The sequence below is a fragment of the Meriones unguiculatus genome, chromosome X (genome assembly GCF_030254825.1).
Source record: "Meriones unguiculatus strain TT.TT164.6M chromosome X, Bangor_MerUng_6.1, whole genome shotgun sequence".
NCBI classification, from domain to species: domain Eukaryota; kingdom Metazoa; phylum Chordata; class Mammalia; order Rodentia; family Muridae; genus Meriones; species Meriones unguiculatus.
In genome coordinates this window covers 153164227-153186272 of record NC_083369.1, presented here as the reverse complement: position 1 = coordinate 153186272, position 22046 = coordinate 153164227, and the positions used below count along the sequence as shown (strand labels likewise).

Below are 22046 nucleotides of genomic sequence, written 5' to 3'. Positions count from 1 at the left end.
GAAGGTGGAAGGCGGAAAACAGCTCCATCTTTAAGGCGCAGCATTCCGCAGCTCTCTACAGTTCCCCCTTTTTGTTTTAGACGCATCAGGCAAGAGTAGAGGTCTGATCTCTGATATTAGAAATAAATTGGGACTTTGTACTCCCCAAGCATGGTTGGCTACCATAAAAAGCTAAAATGTTATGCTCAGGATGCGAGGCTAAGCACTGCACTCAGGGTCAGCCGCTTTCGACCCAGAGAAGAGCATGTCTGATTGCATGCGGGTTGATGTCCCAGGTCCCGCCTCTGAGAAAAAGGTATCGGACGGGTCTGATGCTCTTTGGGTGGATGACACCTAAATGAAAACAAGGGTTTTTAAAGATACCAATTAGCCTTTTGAAAAAAACTGGCTTATATTTTGCACCTGCAGCTAGCATACTTAGCCACCTTAGGCTTCTGCTCCTTCCCATCCCCACTTTTCTGGGGTTAAAACAAAGCTTTAAACAATTCAGTTGTATAGACAATTATAAATGACAGGGGCGGGGTTGAATTGTACCCCGATTAAATGCCTTCACCAAGTTTACTTGTGTGGAACAGGTAAAAAACAATGCAGTGCTATCAGTTTGGATACGAGGCTCTTAATCTAAGGCAGAGGAGTGTTTACATTCTAAGCAGGCTCTTTTTGATTGGATCTAAAGGAAGGGAGGTCTTCAGATCCTAAGGATATGTATGTAGAGTATACAAACCTGTGGCAAGATTCGTAAAGAAGTAACAACTGGGGTTTGAGAAGAACCTTGTAAAATCAGCTACTCTTTAAATGAGTATGGCAACAGAAGAAATCTGCTGAATGACATTTTGTTGATTTCCTTGTGGATTATTACTTAATTTTGTTTTTAAATTGGTGTGAACAGTAAGTGCTATGCTATTTTTACTTCTGTTTTGGCTGCCAGAATGCTTTTTTTAGATTTGACAGGACTTCATTTTACATTTGTGGTTTATGGTAAATAAAAAGCATCTAAAGGCAGAGACTGTGTAGGTGAGTTTAGTGAGCAAAGAATCCCAGCTTTCCTGAATCCCAGCACTCACTGGTGGTACTAGCTCTCTTAGACAGGGCCTCAATGTCTTCTGAGTGCTGGATGGTCAGTAAGAAAATTTCTGTGGCAGCTTAACTCTCATGATTTTGGCTAATTTGGCATTGTAACATTCCTTGATTTGCTGTATTTACTTCTTTTATGTAAAATTAATCATCTAGGCCAGAGACAAATGCATGCTTATGTGGTTGGGGTTTGAATGTCACAGTTTTCCTGTGGCCTTTTTCTTACTTTCTGTTGTGTAACACTGATATTCACTTTCTGGAAACATTCTTATTTCATAAACTTGAACCATTAGTTTTGGAAGAACAGGTTGGTTGTCATCCTTTTCTCCAGCTTTTATCTCCTTTGTCTCTCCTTTCCCCATGTTACAAAGACAGTGTCTCTCTTCTAAACCTTCATGGAGTCTTGTTATTTTAAAGTCTGTGTCTTTTATTTCTGTTCATCCTTTTGAGATTTACACAGTCCTCCATACTGGGGAAGGCATGTTGGGGTTCTTGGAGGCAACGGGACACTGAGGCTGCTTCCTTTGTTCTATGAATCAGGAAATAACACTACTGATCAACCCTCAACCACTCACTTATTGCAACTCAATGGATACCACCTCTTAAATGTTCCAACATACTTCCCTGATACATCTCACAGCGAGGGGCCAATTTTAAACATGTGCTTGTGAAGGACAGTTCACAAGTAAAACCATAACACATGTGTTGGCTTAGATTGGATTGGGAGTAGTAATAAAATGCAGAGTATTGTGGCACCACACATTCTGAGTCCTGCTTTCTTCATTAGGGACAATGTGAGGACCTTCCTGCTGGGAAGGGTTTCTAAGCCATCTGAAGCCTGGGAAGAGGGATTACTGTTAGCACTGTTTTAGGACTTACCTTGAGGAGGTAGTTGAACTGACATTGTTTCACTGTATGGAGGGAGAGAGCTATGGCAGAGGCAGAACATTAATGTATCATTAACAGGCAGATGGAGGCCCAAAAAGAAACTGTTTTGAGGCACCTGGTTGGAAAGGAGAGTAGTGTCATGGGACCTGAGCTGTGGAAATTAGAAAGGAGGAAGAGGTCCCGTATACAGTGGATAGTGTAGTGTGTAGTGGATAGACCTGGAAAATTGATCACTGGTTTTGGAATAAGACCATTGTAGCCTTAGGAATAGCAGTCTGTGTTTCATGATGGAAATAAAACCCACCTGTCAGGAGTTGAAAGGATAAGTGGAGGTTCCAAGTAGAGAGGATGTGGCAGAGAGAGCATGCTCGAGGAACATAGAAAGATTATCTTTAGAAGGTTAAGGGAAAAACATCTCTGTTTTTAATGGCCAATATTTGGTTACATTTTAGCTTAGAGCTAGATTCTGATATCATCAGAGTAGATGGAAATCCCACATAATCAAGTCTTTTGAAAGTAATGTGCCAGCAGTTGTATTAGTTCTGCATCAGTCTTCATTCAGTTTGTAAGTAAAACTGAAGTGATGTTTAAATTGGTATGAGACTATGATTTTAGTGCAAAGTAAAATTGTTACTCAATACCAACCTTAATAGAATACTGACAGGGACAATGGTTTATCACAGGGAGGCAGAGAACTTTGTGATAAAAGTGAGTAAATTGTGGGGATGTTGTGTTCTCAAAGGGTGATGTAAAATTAAAGAAGAAATTGCTAAAGATACTTAGTTTGAGGGCTGATGAGATAAAGACCAGTAGCAGTCTTTGCAAAACACAGGTAGTAGGTCCTGAAGAGGAGAAATAGTCCATGGGAGTCAAGCTGGTGTGGACATGGATTGCATTGGAATAGCAGAGTGACTTTGACTACATCTAATGGCTTCTCATTTTCTTCACAAAATAAACTCACCAAGCTTCAAAAACTTAACAGGAATGAAGACAATGTGGATGATCCTTTTAGAATAACGGAAACAGGTTGACTGAACATTTCTGAACATAATGTAGGTGGCACCGAGAAAGACCAGGTGATGAATTCATGGCAGTGATCTTTTACCACATTGACTGCTAGGGTAGTAGCAGGGAAAGTGGAATGTGATACTGATGAAAGGCCATGGCAATGGCTTTGCTGGTAAGGGTGATGGAAGTATATGATTATGAAGGAAATCAAAAGCATTTGAGGCCTTTTAAGAGATTCTCAGGTAAGCTTCTCCTGGAAGAAGGAAAAAAAATCCCAAGGAAAGATTCAGAAAATTCCATAAACTTTAAAAGTGAAGTCTTCAGATAGTGTGTTCTATAAGAAGACAACAGGCATTTCTGCTGCAATGCCACAAATGCACTGTGGAGCAAACCTTGTTTTCCATACAACTGTGCAGTAGAAATAACAGGACCCTGGGAGGGTTAGGCTGGGGTAATTACTTAGGAGTGTGGAACTTTGTAACAACACAGCTGTCACAGTTCTAAAGATCTGCAAGCCTAGGTCAGTCCCCACTGGTGTTTGTGCTAGCATTGCACATGTCTGACTCTGCAGCCTTAGATTCTTCTTGAAGGTGTGTTCTTGACACCTACTTAATTGAAATGAAAAGCTTCTTTAAAAACAAAACAACCCCAAAACCCCAAACAGGAACTACTCATGTTAGAATGGCTAAATTTTAACCATAACCTGAGAGTGGGCCAGGTGTTGGTGTGGCTACCTAACAGCAAAACCTCAAATTATTGTTAGTGGGGATGCACAATGGTATAGCCACTTTGGAGATGGTTGGCTGTACTAACACAGCAAACTATATGTTTATCCTACTTCCCATTAGCAGTATACCCAAATATTTACCTAGCTCATCTGAATACCTAAACCTCCTCTGCTGGTCAATGTTTGCACCAAATTTGCTGATGATCTTTAAAGTGGTAGCAACCAAGATATCTTTCAGTAATTGGTGACAGATGGGATCAAGAGACCCACGAAGTTTGATGTAATGGGATATGATCAATGACTAATGAAGTGAGCCATCAGGTCATGCAGACATGTCGAATTTGAACTTCGTATTCCTAAGTGAAGGCAGCCCGTCTAAAAGGACTAAGTAGAAAGGGTAAAAGAGTAGAGGCAGTGAAAAAGTGTGGTTGTCCAAGGAATGGGATCAAATAGACTAAGCATAGAGGGTATTTCCAGATAGTAAAAATATCTTGTGTGTTTGGGGTACTTTAGTGTGGATACATGGCATTGTGTCTTAGGCAAACCATAGAACTTTATAATACCAAGAACTGTAATGAACACAAATTGAAAAAAATCATTTAGGAGAGAGGCAAAAACTCCAGGGTAGAATGCAGAATGTGATTTTTATTTTTTAAGTAGTATTTCAATGCATTCTGTCTATATGGCTTACTGCTGTGCTATATTCCTAGCCTGTTTTAATATTTTTAGATGGGGTCTGTATAAGTTGCCCATGTAGTCATTGATTTTGCAAGCTGACTCCTTAGGTATACTATGTAGCTACGTGACAGGTCAACACTACCAGGCCCAGCTTGACAAAATAATCTAGGCACTTTCCACCCTTTCTCATTTTCTTTGTGCTCTCCACTCACCTCCTTTTTTCTTTTTGATGGGGCAGCAGCTCTCAAACTGTGAGTCACAACCCCTTTGGGGGTCAAATGAATCTTTCCCAGGAGTCACATATTATATAACCTGTATATTTACATTATGATTCTTAAATGTAACAAAAAATATGGTTACAGAACAGCTATGGAATAATTTTATGGTTGGGGTTCAACACAACATGAAGAACAGTGCTAAAGGGTCTTAGAATTAGGAAGGTGGAGAACCACTGTGATAGGGCCTCATGTAGCCCAGGCTGTCCCTGAAGTCACTATGTGTAGCTGAAAGCAACTTTGAATTCCTAATTTTCTGCTTCTAATTCCCAAGTGCTGTGATTGTAGATGTAAACCACCCTACCCAACTAGATAAAATAATCTTCATTGCATAACATATTTGAAATAGCCTCAGGGAAGGGGAGAAAGTATTGACCTCAGTAACTTTTGAATTAATGAATTCTAAGAAAGGCAAAGAAAACTACATTTTGAATTCTAGTTGATAAAAGTCATATCCTATAGGAGTGTGAGCTAATTTTCTAATGCCAGTTCTGATTGTTAACTTCCCATACTGCTGGACATATGTAGTGGAAGTGAATGGGTGAATCTATACTCATATAGGAAACAATCTTGACACCTTTAACCTCTGTCCCTTGCCTTGTTGCCCTGATGGCTTAACATAGTGGCATGCTGTGTCCTTTGAGATATACTTCTGTTAAAATATCAGATCTTTCTGTTTAAGGGCTTTCCATGTTGCTAAGCTTTTAACATTCATCAGAGTATTGAGAAAAGCTGTGTTATAGACTAAGTGACATCTTGATTCTGCTAGCGCCATTCCCATATTCAAATGTAAGTGAACTAAGTCATATTTAAGTAATATATTTTGTTGTAGGACAGGCCTGGTTAGGATTTAGTATTTCTGAGGTGGAATAGTTTTGCACGTAGTTGCCAAATATAGACTGTGGGTCTATAAAGGAGTGCTTTAAGTGGGAATAAAAAGCCCATGATTGGGGTGTCACCTCAACATAAGGAACTGTATTAAAGGGTCGTAGCTGTGTAAAGATTGAACTGGCCTAGAGATTTGTATGTGTTAGGCAAATATTCTACCACTGAGCTACACCTCCATCCCCTCTGTGATTTTTAAATTATATAATGATTCAACTCGTTTACATTTTCACATTTACAGAATTTTCTAAAATGTTTTACAAGAGCATAATAAACAAAGGCTCTTAATAGATTTAAAATTCTGAAGAACTTTTGAATATTTTCTGTAATGAAAACATGTATAGAATTTTAATTTGCATGGATTTAGCATGAGTCTACCAATTTGGAACAAATGATACCATCTCTGTAAAAGTTTGACTTTTATAAGTGATGCTATATAACCTATGTTACAAATGTTGAATGAGAAAATTCCATGCAAGAATGGCTAGCACTTTTAGAAATTGTGCACCTTACATCATTCATTCTCTTTTTCTTCTGCCTTAAAGCAGATAAAAAAATAGATGAGGATAGATATGGCATGACTCCCAGAATTCTCAATGTCCCTAAATCTTTCATGTGGGGTCATAATTCTTGTTGGAGCTGGCTTCTTGAATTTAATTTGCAGCACTTATGCTGGCTTGGAATTCTCAATCAGTAGGTTTTTAAAATGGACATGGTTTATTTCACTTTTTCCTCAGTTATGAAATGAGGCTACATAGTACTTTTAATCATTGGGTTGTTTTGAATATTAAAGGATTTACTAAATACAGTTCACTTAAAATGGGGCTTTTCCTATAGTACTAGATATGTTAGATATTACTTCTTATTATATCTTGAGATCACTCATAGAAGTTGTGGTTAGTATCAGAAACTTTATTATTGGTTGTTAGGATAAAAATTTTGGTAAATTAAAATAAAATTTTGGTTACTGCCAAAATTTACTGTTTATTATTTTAAAAAAGCCCAATAATAAAATAATTCATTTAGAATTCCAATTAAAATGTCCAGTCAATATTTTCTTTTTTCCTGTCTTTTTCCCACTAATTCCCTTTTATTTCCAACTGGTCTCTTTCTTTTACCCTCTCTCCATGTTTGTGTATGTGTGTGTGTATTTAACCCATTGAGTTTCATTAGGGTTGCTTACATATCATGGGTGATGATTGATACAGGAGCAAGAACATCTTATCAGTGCCTACATCACTGAAGAAAATGTATCTCCCTCACCTTATAACCATGAACTACTTACTAGATCCTTTACTTGAAGCACAAAGTTGACAGACGCAAGCTTGTGTAGATAATCCTATCTGCTGAGAGTTCAAGAGTGCATTTGCTCTGCCATGCTTAGAAGACAGCATTCCACAGTACTCCACTCCTTTCTCTAGCTCTCAACATTCTACATCTCCTCTGTGATGCTCCCTGAGCCTTGGAGAAGGTACTATAGATTTCTTTTTCGGGTTGAACATTCAGAGCTCACTTATTCTCCACACTTGACTACTAGCTGCCACCCACTGTAGAAAGAAACTCTTTTGACCAAAGCTAATAACATCATTAATCTATGGGCATAAACATAAACACTTAGAAGCCACTTTACAAGCTCATCAGGGTCTATGGGTCTATTTGGCAAAACAACAGAAGTAGATTCCCCATTAGTACCTCCCCAGCCACGAGCTCTTAGCCAGGTCATTAGAATGAGACGTGAGTGGACCTTAAATACAATCAAAATGTGGTTGGTCATGCCACTATTTAATTTACCTGTAGGTACAACTTGCTTGGTGAGTCAGTAGTATAATAACACACAGTGTCCACAGTTGAGGAAGACTCTTGATGACTGCTCTTCCCTAGTGGCCTGCAAAGCACCTTTAGGGACTATGAACAATAGCTATCAGTGAGGAAGTTTCCAACTCAGTACCTGCTTGTTTTCTCTATGTATTATGATTAAAGTGTGTCTGTCAGTAGGGTCTTAACCATCTCATTCTGGTGAGCAACCAAAAGCAATGGCAAATAGCATGTACTATTTTGGGAACCAACAGCTCACAAGGAGTAGGCCCAACTATGACTGTCTAATTTTTAATGCATGAATTTTGCATGATCAAGTATACTAATTATTTGAATACAGTTTACTGACAATCTATTTCACTGTTACTACAATTCAATAAATGTCTACTTATTAAGTGGTTATTGTACATAAAAAGATTGGGGCCACAGATAGCTCAGCTGGTAGAGTGCTTACTACACAAGCATAAGGGGTTAAGCTGGAGCCTCAGGGAATACATTTAAAAAACCAACTGCATGGATGGTGGCATGAACATGTAATTCCTGTCCTGAGAAAACAGAGATTGGGACATCCCTGGTAACCAGTGTATCCTACTCTGTTGAATTCCAGGCTTGTAAGAGTCTTCCCTCTTCCTTCTCAGCAAAGTTGGTGATACCTTCTGAACAATACCTGTGGTGATCTCTGGTCTCCACACATATGCACACATCTTCTTATATGCATTCCACAAACACACACATACACACGTGACTGTTTGGCATATTTGTGCAGTTATTTTTTTTTCTCAGCTCATGATAAATCTCTTACCTACATGTGTTAAAATTATTGGGGTGTGGAGGGGCAGGCTGCATTTTGCTGCTTCCCAGTTATGTCTTACTAGCTGATTTCATTGGCTCTCTGTGGTCTTAGGGATGAGTCTTGCTTTTTCCTTTATAAAAATGTTTTCATGGCGAACTGGTGAAATGGCTCATTGCAAGTCAGAGAAATTGAGTTCAGTTCTTAGAACCCACAGTGGAAGGGAAGAACTGAGTCCTGGGTGTTGTCCAAGGATACATATCCACCTTTTCGTTGTTCTTTTTCCTTTATGTGCATTGGTGTTTTGCATCCATGTGTGTCTGTGTGATGTTGACAGATCTTGGATTTGCAGACAGTTGTGAGCTGCCATGTGGTTGATGGGAATTGAAAACTGGTCCTCTGGAAGAACAGTCAATGGGAGGGAGGATAAGATTGGGAAGGAATGAGAGTGGGGGCTGCAGCTGGGACATAAATTGAAAAAACTGTAATTAATATAAAAATAATTTTTTAAAACAAAGACATGTTAAAAGCCTTACTCATAAGGTACTCTATAATATTACTGGTAGCATTGTGTTATCTCATTTAAGAGAAAAACATGGAGCTATAGTTCTCAATAGACTGTTATTGACTCAAGAATTGTGGATTAAGCCAGGCACAGTGCCACATGCCTGTAATCCCAGCACTGGAGGTGGAAGAGACAAGTGGATCTCTGAGTTTGAGGCCAGCCTGGTCTACAAAGTGAATCCAGGACAGCCAAGGCTCCAAAAAGAAAGCTTGTCTTAAAAAAACAACAACAACAACAACAAAAAACAACCAAATACAAATAATTGTGGATTAGTCTTTCTTCACAAATAATAAGACTATATCAAATAACAGAATGATAAACTCTTGATGAGATTTTCCTATTAATGTAGTTTATTTAATAGTATGCCATCATACAAATATCCCCCGTTTAAAAAGTTGTCTGTTTTGCAAAAGAATGTATAAGAACTTTACAAATTAAATGCAGATTTATATCCAATAAAATTAAGATCATTATCTCATGAGCTTCCAGTCCAGAATAACTGAAAATTATAGCCTTAAATTTCTCTAGTTTATGAAACAGAGAAATGATTCAGTAGTTCTTGCAGTGGATTTGTGTATGATTCCCAGCACCCACAAGACAACCTCACAATAGCCTATAATAACTGAAGTTCCAAGGGATCAAACATGTTCTTCTGGCCTTTAGGCAGCAGCCACAGAGGTGGGATACATACATGCAGACATTCATTCATTCACTCACACATAAAAAAATCTTTTTAAAATATCTAAAAAAATTAACAGGATGCGAGGCTAAGCACTGCACTCAGGGTCAGCTGCTTTGGACCCAGAGAAGAGCATGTCTGATTGCATGCGGGTTGATGCCCCAGGTCCCGCCTCTGAGAAAAAGGTATCGGACGGGTCTGATGCTCTTTGGGTGGATGACACCTAAATGAACATCGGTACAAAGTCCCAATTTATTTCTAATATCAGAGATCAGACCTCTACTCTTGCCTGATGCGTCTAAAACGAAAAGGGGAAACTGTAGAGAGCTGCGGAATGCTATGCCTTAAAGATGGAGCTGGTTTCCGCCTTCCACCTTCCCGATGGTGAGTGCTCTCTGTCACGAACAACTCCACATTTGGCTAAGGCCGAGGATCTGGCTTGCTTCCATGTATGTGGACCTATCTGCATTGCCCCCGTGGCACGCCTGGGTTGGCTACCCAGAGGCTATTTAAGCTGTGGGCTGGCTTTCCCCGGGGTCCGAGGATTGTTCAATGTTCCTGAATAAACTGCATTGAAAAAAAAAAATAAAGCTGCTTTGAACATAAAAAAAAAAAAAAAAAAAAAAGCAAAAAGGCACTGTGTAGAAGTGGCAAAAAGCCTAAAAGGTTGGTTTCCTGGACTTCCTAGGCTCTGATTCATAGAACTTTCTTGCAGCTGATTGTCTTTTTCTGGAAATAAAGATTAGTCCATAAGGTAATTCTAATTTTAATCCATGTACTATGAACTCAATTTGATTTAGTTATGACATACGGTACAATAATTTGCAGGCTGACCAATACAGGCCAGTTAGCCTAACCAAAACAGCAACCCTCCAATCCAGTGGAAACCCTGTCTCAAAGCAGTAAGAAAGTGATCGGGAAAGGTCTCAATGTGTGCAAAACACACACACACACACACACCCTATGTGGAATTTGCATAAAACACTTGTACTCTCAAATCTGGGACAAATTATAGTCTTTAAATAAAAACTTCTAAATGCATGGTACTGGCATAGAAACAGACTGGTGGATCAATGGAATCGTACAGAAGACCCTGACATAAATCCACACACTTATGGATATCTGATTTTTGACAAAGATGCCAAAACCATTCAAAGAAAAAAAGACAGCATCTTCAACAAATAGTGCTGGTGTAACTGGATATCTACATGTAGGAAAATGCAAATAGATCCATACTTATCACCTTGCACAAAACTAAAGTCCAAGTGTATCAAAGACCTAAATATAAAACCAGACACACCAAACTGCTTAGAAGAAAAAGTGGGGGAAGAGCCTTGAACTCATTGGCACAGGAGACAACTTCCTGAACAGAACACCAACAGCACAGGCTCTAAGATCTACAATCAATAAATGGGACCTCATGAAACTGAAAAGCTTCTGTAAAGCAAAGGACACTGTCGTCAGAACAAAATGACAGCCTACAGATTGGGAAATGATCTTCACCAACCCTATATCTGACAGAGGACTAATATCCAGGATATATAAAGAACTAAAGAAGTTAAACAGCAAAACATCAAGTAATCCAATTAAAAAAATGGAATACAGAGCTAAACAGAGAATTCTCAATAGAGGAATATCGAATGGCAGAGAAACCTTTAAAGAAATGTTCAACGTCCTTAAAAATCAGGGAAATGCAAATCGAAACAACCCTAAGATTCCACCTTATACCCATCAGAATGGCTAAGATCAAAAACTCAAGTGAAAACACATGCTGGAGAGGTTGTGGAGAAAGAGGAACCCTCCTCCACTGCTGGTGGGAATGTAAACCTGTACAACCACTCTGGAAAGCAATCTGGCACTTCCTCAGACAACTAGGAATAGCACTTCCTCAAGATCCAGCTACACCACTCTTAGGCATACACCCAAAAGAGGCTCAAGTACACAAAAAGGATATTTGCTCAATCATGTTTGTAGCAGCCTTATTTGTAATAGCCAGAAGCTGGAAACAGCCCAGATGCCCGTCAGTGGAGGAATGGATGCACAAATTGTGGTATATCTACACAATGGCATATTACTCAGCAATAAAAAACAAGGAAATCATGAAATTTGCAGGTAAATGGTGGGATCTGGAAAAGATCATCCTGAGTGAGCTATTCCAGAAGCAGAAAGACACACAATATACACTCACTCATACAGACATATAGGATAAACCTACTAAAATCTGTACACCTAAAGAAACTAATCCAAAGGGAGGACTCTTGCTAAAATGCTCAATTCCAATCCAGAAGAGGGAACAAGTCAGGATCCTGACACAGAGGACCTCTGAAAGGCTCTGCCCTACAGACTATCAATGCAGATGCTTAGACTTATGGGCAACCTTTGGGCAGACTGCAGAGAATCTTGGGAAAGAATAAGATCTGGAGAGGACAGGAACTCCACAAGGATAGCAACAGAACCAAAAATTCTGAGCACAGGGGTCTTTCCTGAGACTGATACTCCAACCAAGGACTATGCATTGAGATAACCTAAGACCCCTGCACAGATGGAGCCCATAGTAGTTCAGTATCCAAGTGGGTTCCATTGTAATAGGAACAAGGACTGTCTCTGACATGAACTGATTGGCTGCTCTTTAATTACCTCCTCCTGAGGGGGAAGCAGCATTACCAGGCCACAGAAGAAGACAATGCAGCCACTCCTGATGAGACCTAATTGATTAGGGTCAGAAAGAAGGAAAAGAAGACCTCCCCTATCAGTGGACTTGGGGAGGGGCATGCATGCAGAGGGTGGAGGAAGGGAGGGATTGGGAAGGGAGGAGGGAGGGAACCACAGGGGCGATACAAAGTGAATAAAGTGTAATTAATACAGAATTAAAAATCATTTTGACCTTAAAAAAAAAAAAGAAAAACTTCCGATGCATCAATATTACTCATGGATTCATTTTCTCTTCTAAATAAACATATTCAATGTATTTGTGCATTTTGGCGTAGTGCATTATATTAAATAAAAAAAATTAACAGTCACTGCCCATACTCATTGTGTTCAGAGTCTGAATTTTTTATTATTAATTACAGTATATTCATTTGTATCCCAGCTGTAGCCTCCTCCCTCATCCCCTACCAATCCCACTCTCTCCCCCATCTCCTCTCATATCCCTCCCCATGTCCACTGATAGAAGAGGTCCTCCTCCCCTTCCATCTGACTGTAGCCTATCAGGTTTCATCAGGAGTGGCTGCAATGTCTTCCTCTGTGGCCTGGTAAGGTGACTCCAGAGCCAGCCAATGAGTTCATGTCAGAGATACTTCCTGTTCCCATTATTAGGGAACCCACTTGGAGACTGAGTTACCATGGGCTAAATTTGTGCAGGGGTACTAAGTTATCTCCATGCCTGGTCCTTAGTTGGAGTATCAGTCTCAGAAATGACTCCTTTGCCCATATTTTTTGGTTATGTTGCTCTCCTTGTGGAGCTCCTGTCTTCTCCAGGTCTTTCTCTCTCCCCCTTCCTTCATTAGATTCCCTACATTCTGCCCAAAGTTTGGCTATGAGTCTCAGCATCTGCCTCGGTGCCCTGGAGGATAAAGGCAGAGGTCCTCTGTGGTAGGCTCTTGTCCTGTTCCCTGTTTTCTCACTTTCTGATTTCTATCATGTTAGCTTTTCTGAGAAAGGGTTGATCATCTTATCCATGGACCTCCTTGCTTAGCTTCTGACCTTTATTTCTTGAAAACTTTTTTTAGACAAGAATTTTTGGTGTAGCCCTGGCTTTCCTGGTCCTTACTCTGTAGACCAGGTTAGCCTCTAACACACAGAGATCTGCCTGCCTCTGCCTCCCCAGTGCTAGGATTAAATATTTGTGCCACCAATGCCTGGCTAGATTCTGAACTGTTAATACAACCAAGAGATAGTGTGAAGAGTTCTTTGTTTAGCCACCAACACATGGCTTGATTCTGAACTCTTAATACAAACAAGAGATAGTGTGAAGAGGTTTTTTTTGCTAGCTGCAGCTATTTTGCACATTCAATTCATTGCAATATTAAATGTTTTGTCACTTCTTCAGTTACTTGAAATGATGAAAACAGAAATTAAATTTCATCTTAGTGCCTTATTGTCTTGAATTGTTTAAGATTTTCACTTGAAAATTGCATCTGTCCTATGTCTTTCTCGTTTCACATGTAGAACGTTGTAAAACTCCCAATGTTGAAGCATCTGTTCAAGCCACGCACCCGATACCAGCAACCTGTGGGTTTTATTATTTTGAAGTAAATATTGTCAGGAAGGGAAGAGACAGGTAAGTGTAAATTTTGGTTGCCCTAACCAGTTTTTCTTCCTGGATAATTATATTTGAAATGATTCATAAATGTATATGATATAATTAGAAAGTTGTAATCTTAAAAATGGTGGTTTTGGAAAAAGAGGCTCTAAATGTTACAGTACAAAAAATTGGTTCTTTTAAGTACTAGTTGAATTAAAGCTTGAGCTCATGGTTGTAACAGTCTTTCTGGCAGGGTCATTATTAAAACTGAGAGTTGGGAGTTAAGCAATGGAGTGGCTCATGTTTTCTGAATTCTGTGGAGAAGCTGGATCTTCTAAAACTTGCTTACCCAAAGCCAGTACGTGGCTTGTATTTTAAAGGGCTTAGGGTTCAGGATCTGAGGTATTACTTGGAAGGTGGATTGCTTCTAAGTTCTTGATTGAGAACTTCCTAGGAGGTTTGTATGTGGTATGGAAGCTTCAGAGTACAAACTCTCGTTGATTGTAGAACCAACTTTGTTTTTTGCTTAGTCTAAGAATTGATGTGCTGTGATATGTATGTACATCAGAATCACTAATGTGACTATTAAAGTATGTTCTTGATCTTAACCAAAATATTCAGTAGGAAGGCTTTGGTAATGCTGTAGGCATTTTGAGAAAGGTCCATGAGAAATTTTGGTGCATATCCATATTTAAAAACTAATTCTCTAAAGTAATATTATTTTCTGATCCTTCATTGGGATATAAGACTCATTAAAAAAAAAAAAACATAAGATCATTTGTCCATCCATCAAGATTATTGCACACTTCAGGTAAATTAACCTGCATTTGAATGCCTCTTGTTGATCTTTCTGTGTTTAATCAACAACAGTAAGTGTCCAATACATTATTCTTCTCTTTGCTAGATTTATACTCTGCCAATAGTACCAAAAATAGAAGAGGGAAAGCTTGGGCTACTCCCAACACTTCTTAACTGCCTGTTTTGCCAAGGTGATCAAACCAAACATAAAACCAGAGTTATGACTAGGAATTTTGAACACTTTCTAAAAGTATTGATTGGCCTTTTGTATTATTTTAGAACTCTGTTCAGTTGTATAGCACATTTGTTGTATCACTTTATTAATATTTACTATTTATTTATCCTTTAGCAAAGCTGCTGTTAGTCCTAAACAGCTGTTTAGCCAAAATCACCACACAGAGACTAGGATTTATTTTGTTAACCTAGAACACAATGTTGGGCAATAGTTACTCCATCTTAAACCTCCCAGCCCGCATAGTTCCTACCATTCAGATTTTACCCTTTATACTTGCTTTTAGTGATATCTTAGGTCCAGTTCATTTCTGCACATGGTTTCCAAGACCTCTCCTCCAGCCTCTCTCTCCCAGCTTCTGCTCCTGCTGCTTCTCCACCTCCTCTCTTTTGGCTCCACCCTCCTCCCTCCTACTCCTTCCTTTCTTCCCACTCTGAACCAGGATGTCTACCCTATCCTCTACATTGCCCAGCATTGTGGCTATTTGTTTTAATTGACAAATTGGAGAACAAAAGGTGGCATGTTTACACAAACTTGATACAGGTGATACTTAGAATAAGCATCACAATGCAATGTTGGGTTTGAACATAGATATTTGGGGGAGAGAAAATCAGCATTTGAATGAACAAGGGTAAGGTGTATACATTCCAAAAGAACATTATACCAACATTTTCCACTTTAAGTCCAATAAAAGCCTCCTTCTCTTTCAATACAATAATAATTATGAAATTATGAAAACTCTTAGGTAAAATCTACATGTGCAATGTCCAGTCCCTATTTATTTAGCAACTCAGGAGAAAGTCATGTCCTAATTCCATCATGATGTCATAATACCATTATGATATCATAATATGATAGTGATGATATAATTCCATGGTAATGACATAGGCCTTTATGATTTCATATTCTATTATGATGTCATAATTCCATTCTGATATCTTTATTCCATTATGATATCATAACATAATTCCATAGTGAAGTCATAATCCTTTTATAAAATCATAATATCATTGTAATTTCATAATTCCATAATGATGTCATAATTCCATAATGATGTCATAATTCCTTTCTGATGCCAAAATTCCATTGTTATGTCATTATTCCATTATGCTGTCATAATCCCATTATGCTGTCATAATCCCATGATGCTGTCATAATTAAAAAAATAATGCATATGTGAAGTCATAATAGCCTTGTGATATCATAGAATTCATAAGGTTATCATGAGAGAATACTGATGTCATAATATCATTATAATCAAATGATAACTTCATAATTTTATTATGAAGACATTCCATTATGATGTCAAAATTCCATTCAGATGTCATAATATCATTATGATGTCATAATTCCCTTATGATATCATACTACCATTATAGTGTCATAATTCCATAATGAATACATAATAACATTGTGACGACAAAATTCCATTGTAATGTCATACTTCAATTAAGATGTCATAATTCTATTATGAAGTCATAATTCCATTGTGATGATGTTATTCTGTTATGATGTTATAATTCTAATATAAAGGCATACCTCTACGATGTCATAATTCCATTATGATATCAAAATAGCATGATGATGTCATAATACCATTGTGATGTCATAATACAATTATAGTGTCATAATTTGATTATGATGTCATTATTTCGTTATGAAGTTATATTTATACTGTGATGTCAAAATTCCTTTTGGATATCATAATAACATTTTGATGTCATCTTTCCATTGTGATGTCATAATACCAGTGTGCTGTAATAATTCCATTGTGATGTCCTAAAATTCCCAGGTGCTATCATAATACCATGAAGAAATAATGCAACTGTGATGTCATAATAACTTTGTGATATCAAAGAATCCATATGTTTATAATGGGAGAATAAAGATGTCATAATATCATTATAATGAAATTATAAGTTTGGGATGTCATAATCTATTGTGATGTCATATTACCATTGTGATGTCATAATCGCATTATAATGTCATAATTCTACTTTGAGGTCAGAAAATCCATTAGGATGTCATAACTGTATTGTGATGTCATATCCTAATTCCATCATGATGTCCTAATACCATTATGAAACATAATACCACAGTAATGTGATAATTCCATTGTGATGTCACAATACCATTATGATGTCTTAATACCACTGTGATCCCTTTATGAAATCATAATACCATAGTAATTTCATAATTCCATTATGCTGTCATAACTCTGTTGTGATGTCATAGTACCATGAAGACTCATAGAATTGTGATGTTATAATATCCTTGTGATCAAAGAATCCCTAAGGTTATCATGAGAGAAGAAAGATGTCAAAATATCAATATAAAGAAATGATAACTTTATAGTTATCATTCCATTATAATACCATAATACCATTATGAACTCACATAAACATTATTATGTCATAATTCAATTGTGATGATATTTTACTCTTCTAATGTCATAATATAATTAGGAAAACATAATACCATAATGATATGGGATATGGGATATCATGGGAAAATTAAGATGTCATAAGACCATTTTGATGTCATAATTCCATTGTGCTGTCACAACACGATTATGACAAAATAATTTCATAGTGATGTTATAACACCATTGTAGTGTCATAGAATCCATTAGGATATCTTGAGAAAATAAGAATCTCATAATACCATTATAAGGATATTTTAACATTACAATGTCTTAATACCATTGTGAGGTGATAATACCATTATGATGTCCTAATTTCATTATGATGGGATAACTACATTGAGATTTCATGATTACATAATTAGGAAAACATAATACCATAATGACGATATAATACCGTTGGGATATCATGAGAAAATTAAGATGTCATAAGTCCATTTTGATGTCATAATTCCATTGTGCTGTCACAACACGATCATGACAAAATCATTCCATAGTGATGTCATAACACCATTGTAGTGTCATAGAATCCATTAGGATATCTTGAGAAAATAAGAATCTCATAATACCATTATAAGGAAATTTTAACCTTACAATGTCTTAATACCATTGTGAGGTGATAATAGCATTATAATGTCCTAATTTCATTATGATGGGATAACTACATTGAGATTTCATGATTACATCATGATGTCAAATGCAATTATGATGTCATTATTCCATTATGATATCATACTACCATTATGGTGTCACAAGTCCATAATGGAATTTCCATTGTAATGTCATAATTCCATTATGATGTCAACATAGGCCATAGTGATCTCACAATAGTACCATTATTATGTCATAATGCAAATGTGATGTCATAATACCAATGTGATATCATAATAGTACCATTGTGATGTCAAAATTCAATTGTGATGTCATAATACCATTGTGATGTCCCAATAATAGCACTGTGTTCTCAAAATTGTACCACTGTGATGTCACAAACTTACCATAGTCTTGTCACAATAACACTGTGATGTCACAATACTACCATTGTGATCTCATAACACAAAGGTAGATATCATTTAATTATAATATCATAATTTCCTAGTGATATCACAATGGTATCGTTTTGATGACGATGCTATTGCCATGTCCTGCTAGTAATATTGTGATGTCGTTATTCCTTTGTGATGTCACATACTACCATTGTAATGTCACAATGTCATTGTGATATCATCCAAGTACCATTGTGATCCCTTGGTAGTAACATTGTGGTATCATAGTACCATTGTGATGTCTTGTAGTGCAATTGTGATGTCATAATAACATTGCAATGTCACAGTCGTACCATTGTGATGTCACAATTCAATTATTGATATCACAATCGAACGTGTCCTACTAGTATCATTGTGATGTCATAATAAAATTGTGATGTCTTGTAGTGCCATTATGGTGTCATAATACCATTATAATTTCAAAATGGTACCATTGTGATGTTACAGTACAATTGTACCATTATAATTTCACCATGGTACCATTGTGATGTCACATGTCTTCCTAGTACAATTGTGATGTCGTCATTTACACACATTGTCACAATAGTATCATTGTGGAATCACAATGTCTTTGTGATATCATAATAGTACCATAGTGATGTAATAATGCCAATATGAGGTCTTTCAATCGTAATGTAATAATTTTCAAGTGATGTCACAAATGTACAATTGTAACGTCACAATATCATTGTGATGTCCTACGAGTACACTTGTGATGTCATAATTCCCTTGCGATGTCACAGTAGTAGCATTGTGATGTCATAATGTCTTTTGGATATAATAATATTAACATTGTGATGTCATAATGTCATTCTAACTGGAGAATAGTAGCATTGTGATGTCACAGTACAATTGTGACGTGACAATAATAGCATTGTGATGTCAGAATTTAATTATAGTAATGTCACAATCGAACCATTGTGATGTCACAATACGATTGTGATGCTCTTCTAGTACCATTGTGATGTCACAATTCAATTGTAACGTCATAATTCCCTATTGGTGGTAAAATAGAAATATTCTGATTTCACAATACAATCGTTATGTCCTACTATTACAATTATGATGTCACAAAACCATTGTGATGTCTTGGTAGTACCATTGTGATGTCATAATAAAATTGTGATGTGACAATCGTACCAGTGTGATATCACAATACATTTGTGATATCCTAATACTATCATTGTGATGTCACAATTCAGTTGTAACTTCATAATTCCCTAGTGAAGACCTAATGGAAATATTATGGTGTCAAATATGATTGTGATATCCTACTAGTACCGTTGTGATGTCACAATACAATTGTGATGCATAGCAGTACCATTGTGATGTCATAAAATGATTGTGATGTCCTTCTACTACCATTGTGATGTTATAATTACCTTGCTATGTCACAATTGTAGCACTGTGATGTCACAATGTCTTTCTGATATAATAATAGTACCATTGTGATGCCATAATGCAAGAGAATAGTATCATTTTGCTGTCATAGTACAATTCTGATGTCATAATACTACTATTGTGATATCACAATTCAAATGTAATGTCATAATTCTCTAGTAATGTCACAATCGAACCACTGTGATGTCACAATACAATTGTGATGCTCTTCTAGTACCGTTGTGATATCACAAATCAATTGTAATGTTATAATTCCCTCTTGGTGGTACAATAGAAATATTTTGATGTCACAATACGATCCTGATGTCGTACTAGTACCATTGTGATACCACAATTCAATTGTAACTTCATAATTCCCTAGTGAAGGCCTAATAAAAATATTTTGATGTCTCAATATGATTGTGATGTCCTACTAGTACCTTTGTGATGTCACAATACCATTGAGATGTATAGTAGTACCATGGAGATGTCATAATAAAACTATGATGTCACAATCGTACCATTGCAATATCACAATGAGATTGTGATGTCCTACTAGTAGACTTGTGGTGTCATAATTTCCTTAAAATGTCACAATAGTAGCATTGTGAGGTCACAGTGCCTTTGTGATATCAATATTCCCATTTTGATGTCATAATGCTTTTGTGTCTAGAGAATAGTACCAATGTGATGTCATAGTACAATTGTGAGGTAACAATAGTACCATTGTGGTGTCACAATTCAATTATAATGTAATAATTCTCTAGTGATGTCACAATCAAAAAATAGTGAGGTCACAATACTATTGTGATGTCCTACTAGTGACACTGTGATGTCACAAGAGTGCCATTGTGATGTCATAATGAAACTGTGATGTCACAATCCTACAATTCTGATGACACAATACGATTGTGATGTCCTACTAGTACTGTTGTTGTCATAATTCCCTTCCAATGCCACAATAGTAGCATTGTGATGACACAGTGTCTTTGTGATATAAAAATAGTACCATTGTGATGTCATAATGCCATTGTAACTAAAGAATAGTGTCATTGTGATGTCATAGTACAATTGTGCTATCAAAATTCTACCATTTGATGACAGATTTAAATTGTAATGTCATTATTCTCTAGTGATGGTACAATGGAAACACTGTGATGTCACCATGCAATTTTGATGCACTACTAGTAATATTGTTATGTCACAATACTATTGTGATGCTTTGTTACTTCACTTATGATGTCATAATAAAATTGTGATATCATAATCGTACAATTAACATCACAATACAATTGTGATATGCTAATTTCCTTGCTGTGTCACAATAGTATCATTGTGATGTCACAATATATTTGTGATATTCTAATAGTACCATTGTGATGTCATAATGCCATTGTGACCAGAGAATAGTACAGTTGTGATATCATAGTACAATTGTGACATCACAATGGTACTATTGTGATGTCACAATTCAATTGTGATGTCAAAATTATCTAATGTTGTCACAATTGAACCTTTCTGATGTCACAAAATGATTGTGATGCCCTACTAGTACACTTGAGATGTCACGATTCAATTGTAATGTAATAACTCACTTAGAAACATTGTGATGTCACAATACATTTGTGATGTCCTACTAGTACCATTGTGATGTCAGAATTCCCTTGTGATGTCACAGTAGCATTTTGAACTCACAATGTCTTTGTGATATCATAATAGTACCATAGCGATGTCATAATTCCATTGTGAGTAGGGAATAGTAAAAATGCAATGTCACAGAACAATTATGATGTCACTATAGTACCATTGTGATATTACAATTCAAATGTCACAATATGACTGTGATTTCGTAATAATAACATTGTGATGTCACAATACCGCTGTGATGTCTTGGTATTACCATTGTGATGTCATAATAAAATTGCGATCTGACAATCATACCATTGTGATATCACAATACGATTGTGATATCTTACTAGTACCATTGTGATGTGACAATTAAATTTGAAATCCATAATTAATTACTGAAGGCCTAATAAAAATATTGTGATGTCACAATATGATTGTGATGACCTAATAATACAGTTGTGATGTCACAAAACATTGGTAGTACCATTGTGATGGCATAATAAAATTGTGATATTACATTCGTACCATTGTGATATCACAGTATGATTGTGATGTCCTACTATTACCATTGTGATGTTATAATTCCCTTGCAATGTCAAAATAGTAGCATTGTGACATCACAATATCTTTGTGATATCATAATAGTACCATTTTTAATGGCATAATGGGAGTGTCACCAGAGAATAGGACCATTGTGATGTCATTCTATGGTTATGATGTCACAATAGTACCATTGTGATATCACAATTGAATTGTAATCTCCTAATTCTGTAGTGATGTCACAAACAAATTATGCTGTCACAATAAGAATGTGATGGCCTATCAGTACAATTGCGATGTCATAATTCAGTTCTAATATCATGATTCCGTAGTGATGGCCCAATAGAATCATTCTGATGTCACAATAAG

At 36.8% G+C, this 22046-nt stretch overlaps 1 pseudogene; it reads right to left on the bottom strand.

The window, feature by feature from the left end:
* Positions 1-22046, bottom strand: part of LOC132649990 (uncharacterized) — a 150552-nt pseudogene that overhangs the window by 44993 nt on the left and 83513 nt on the right.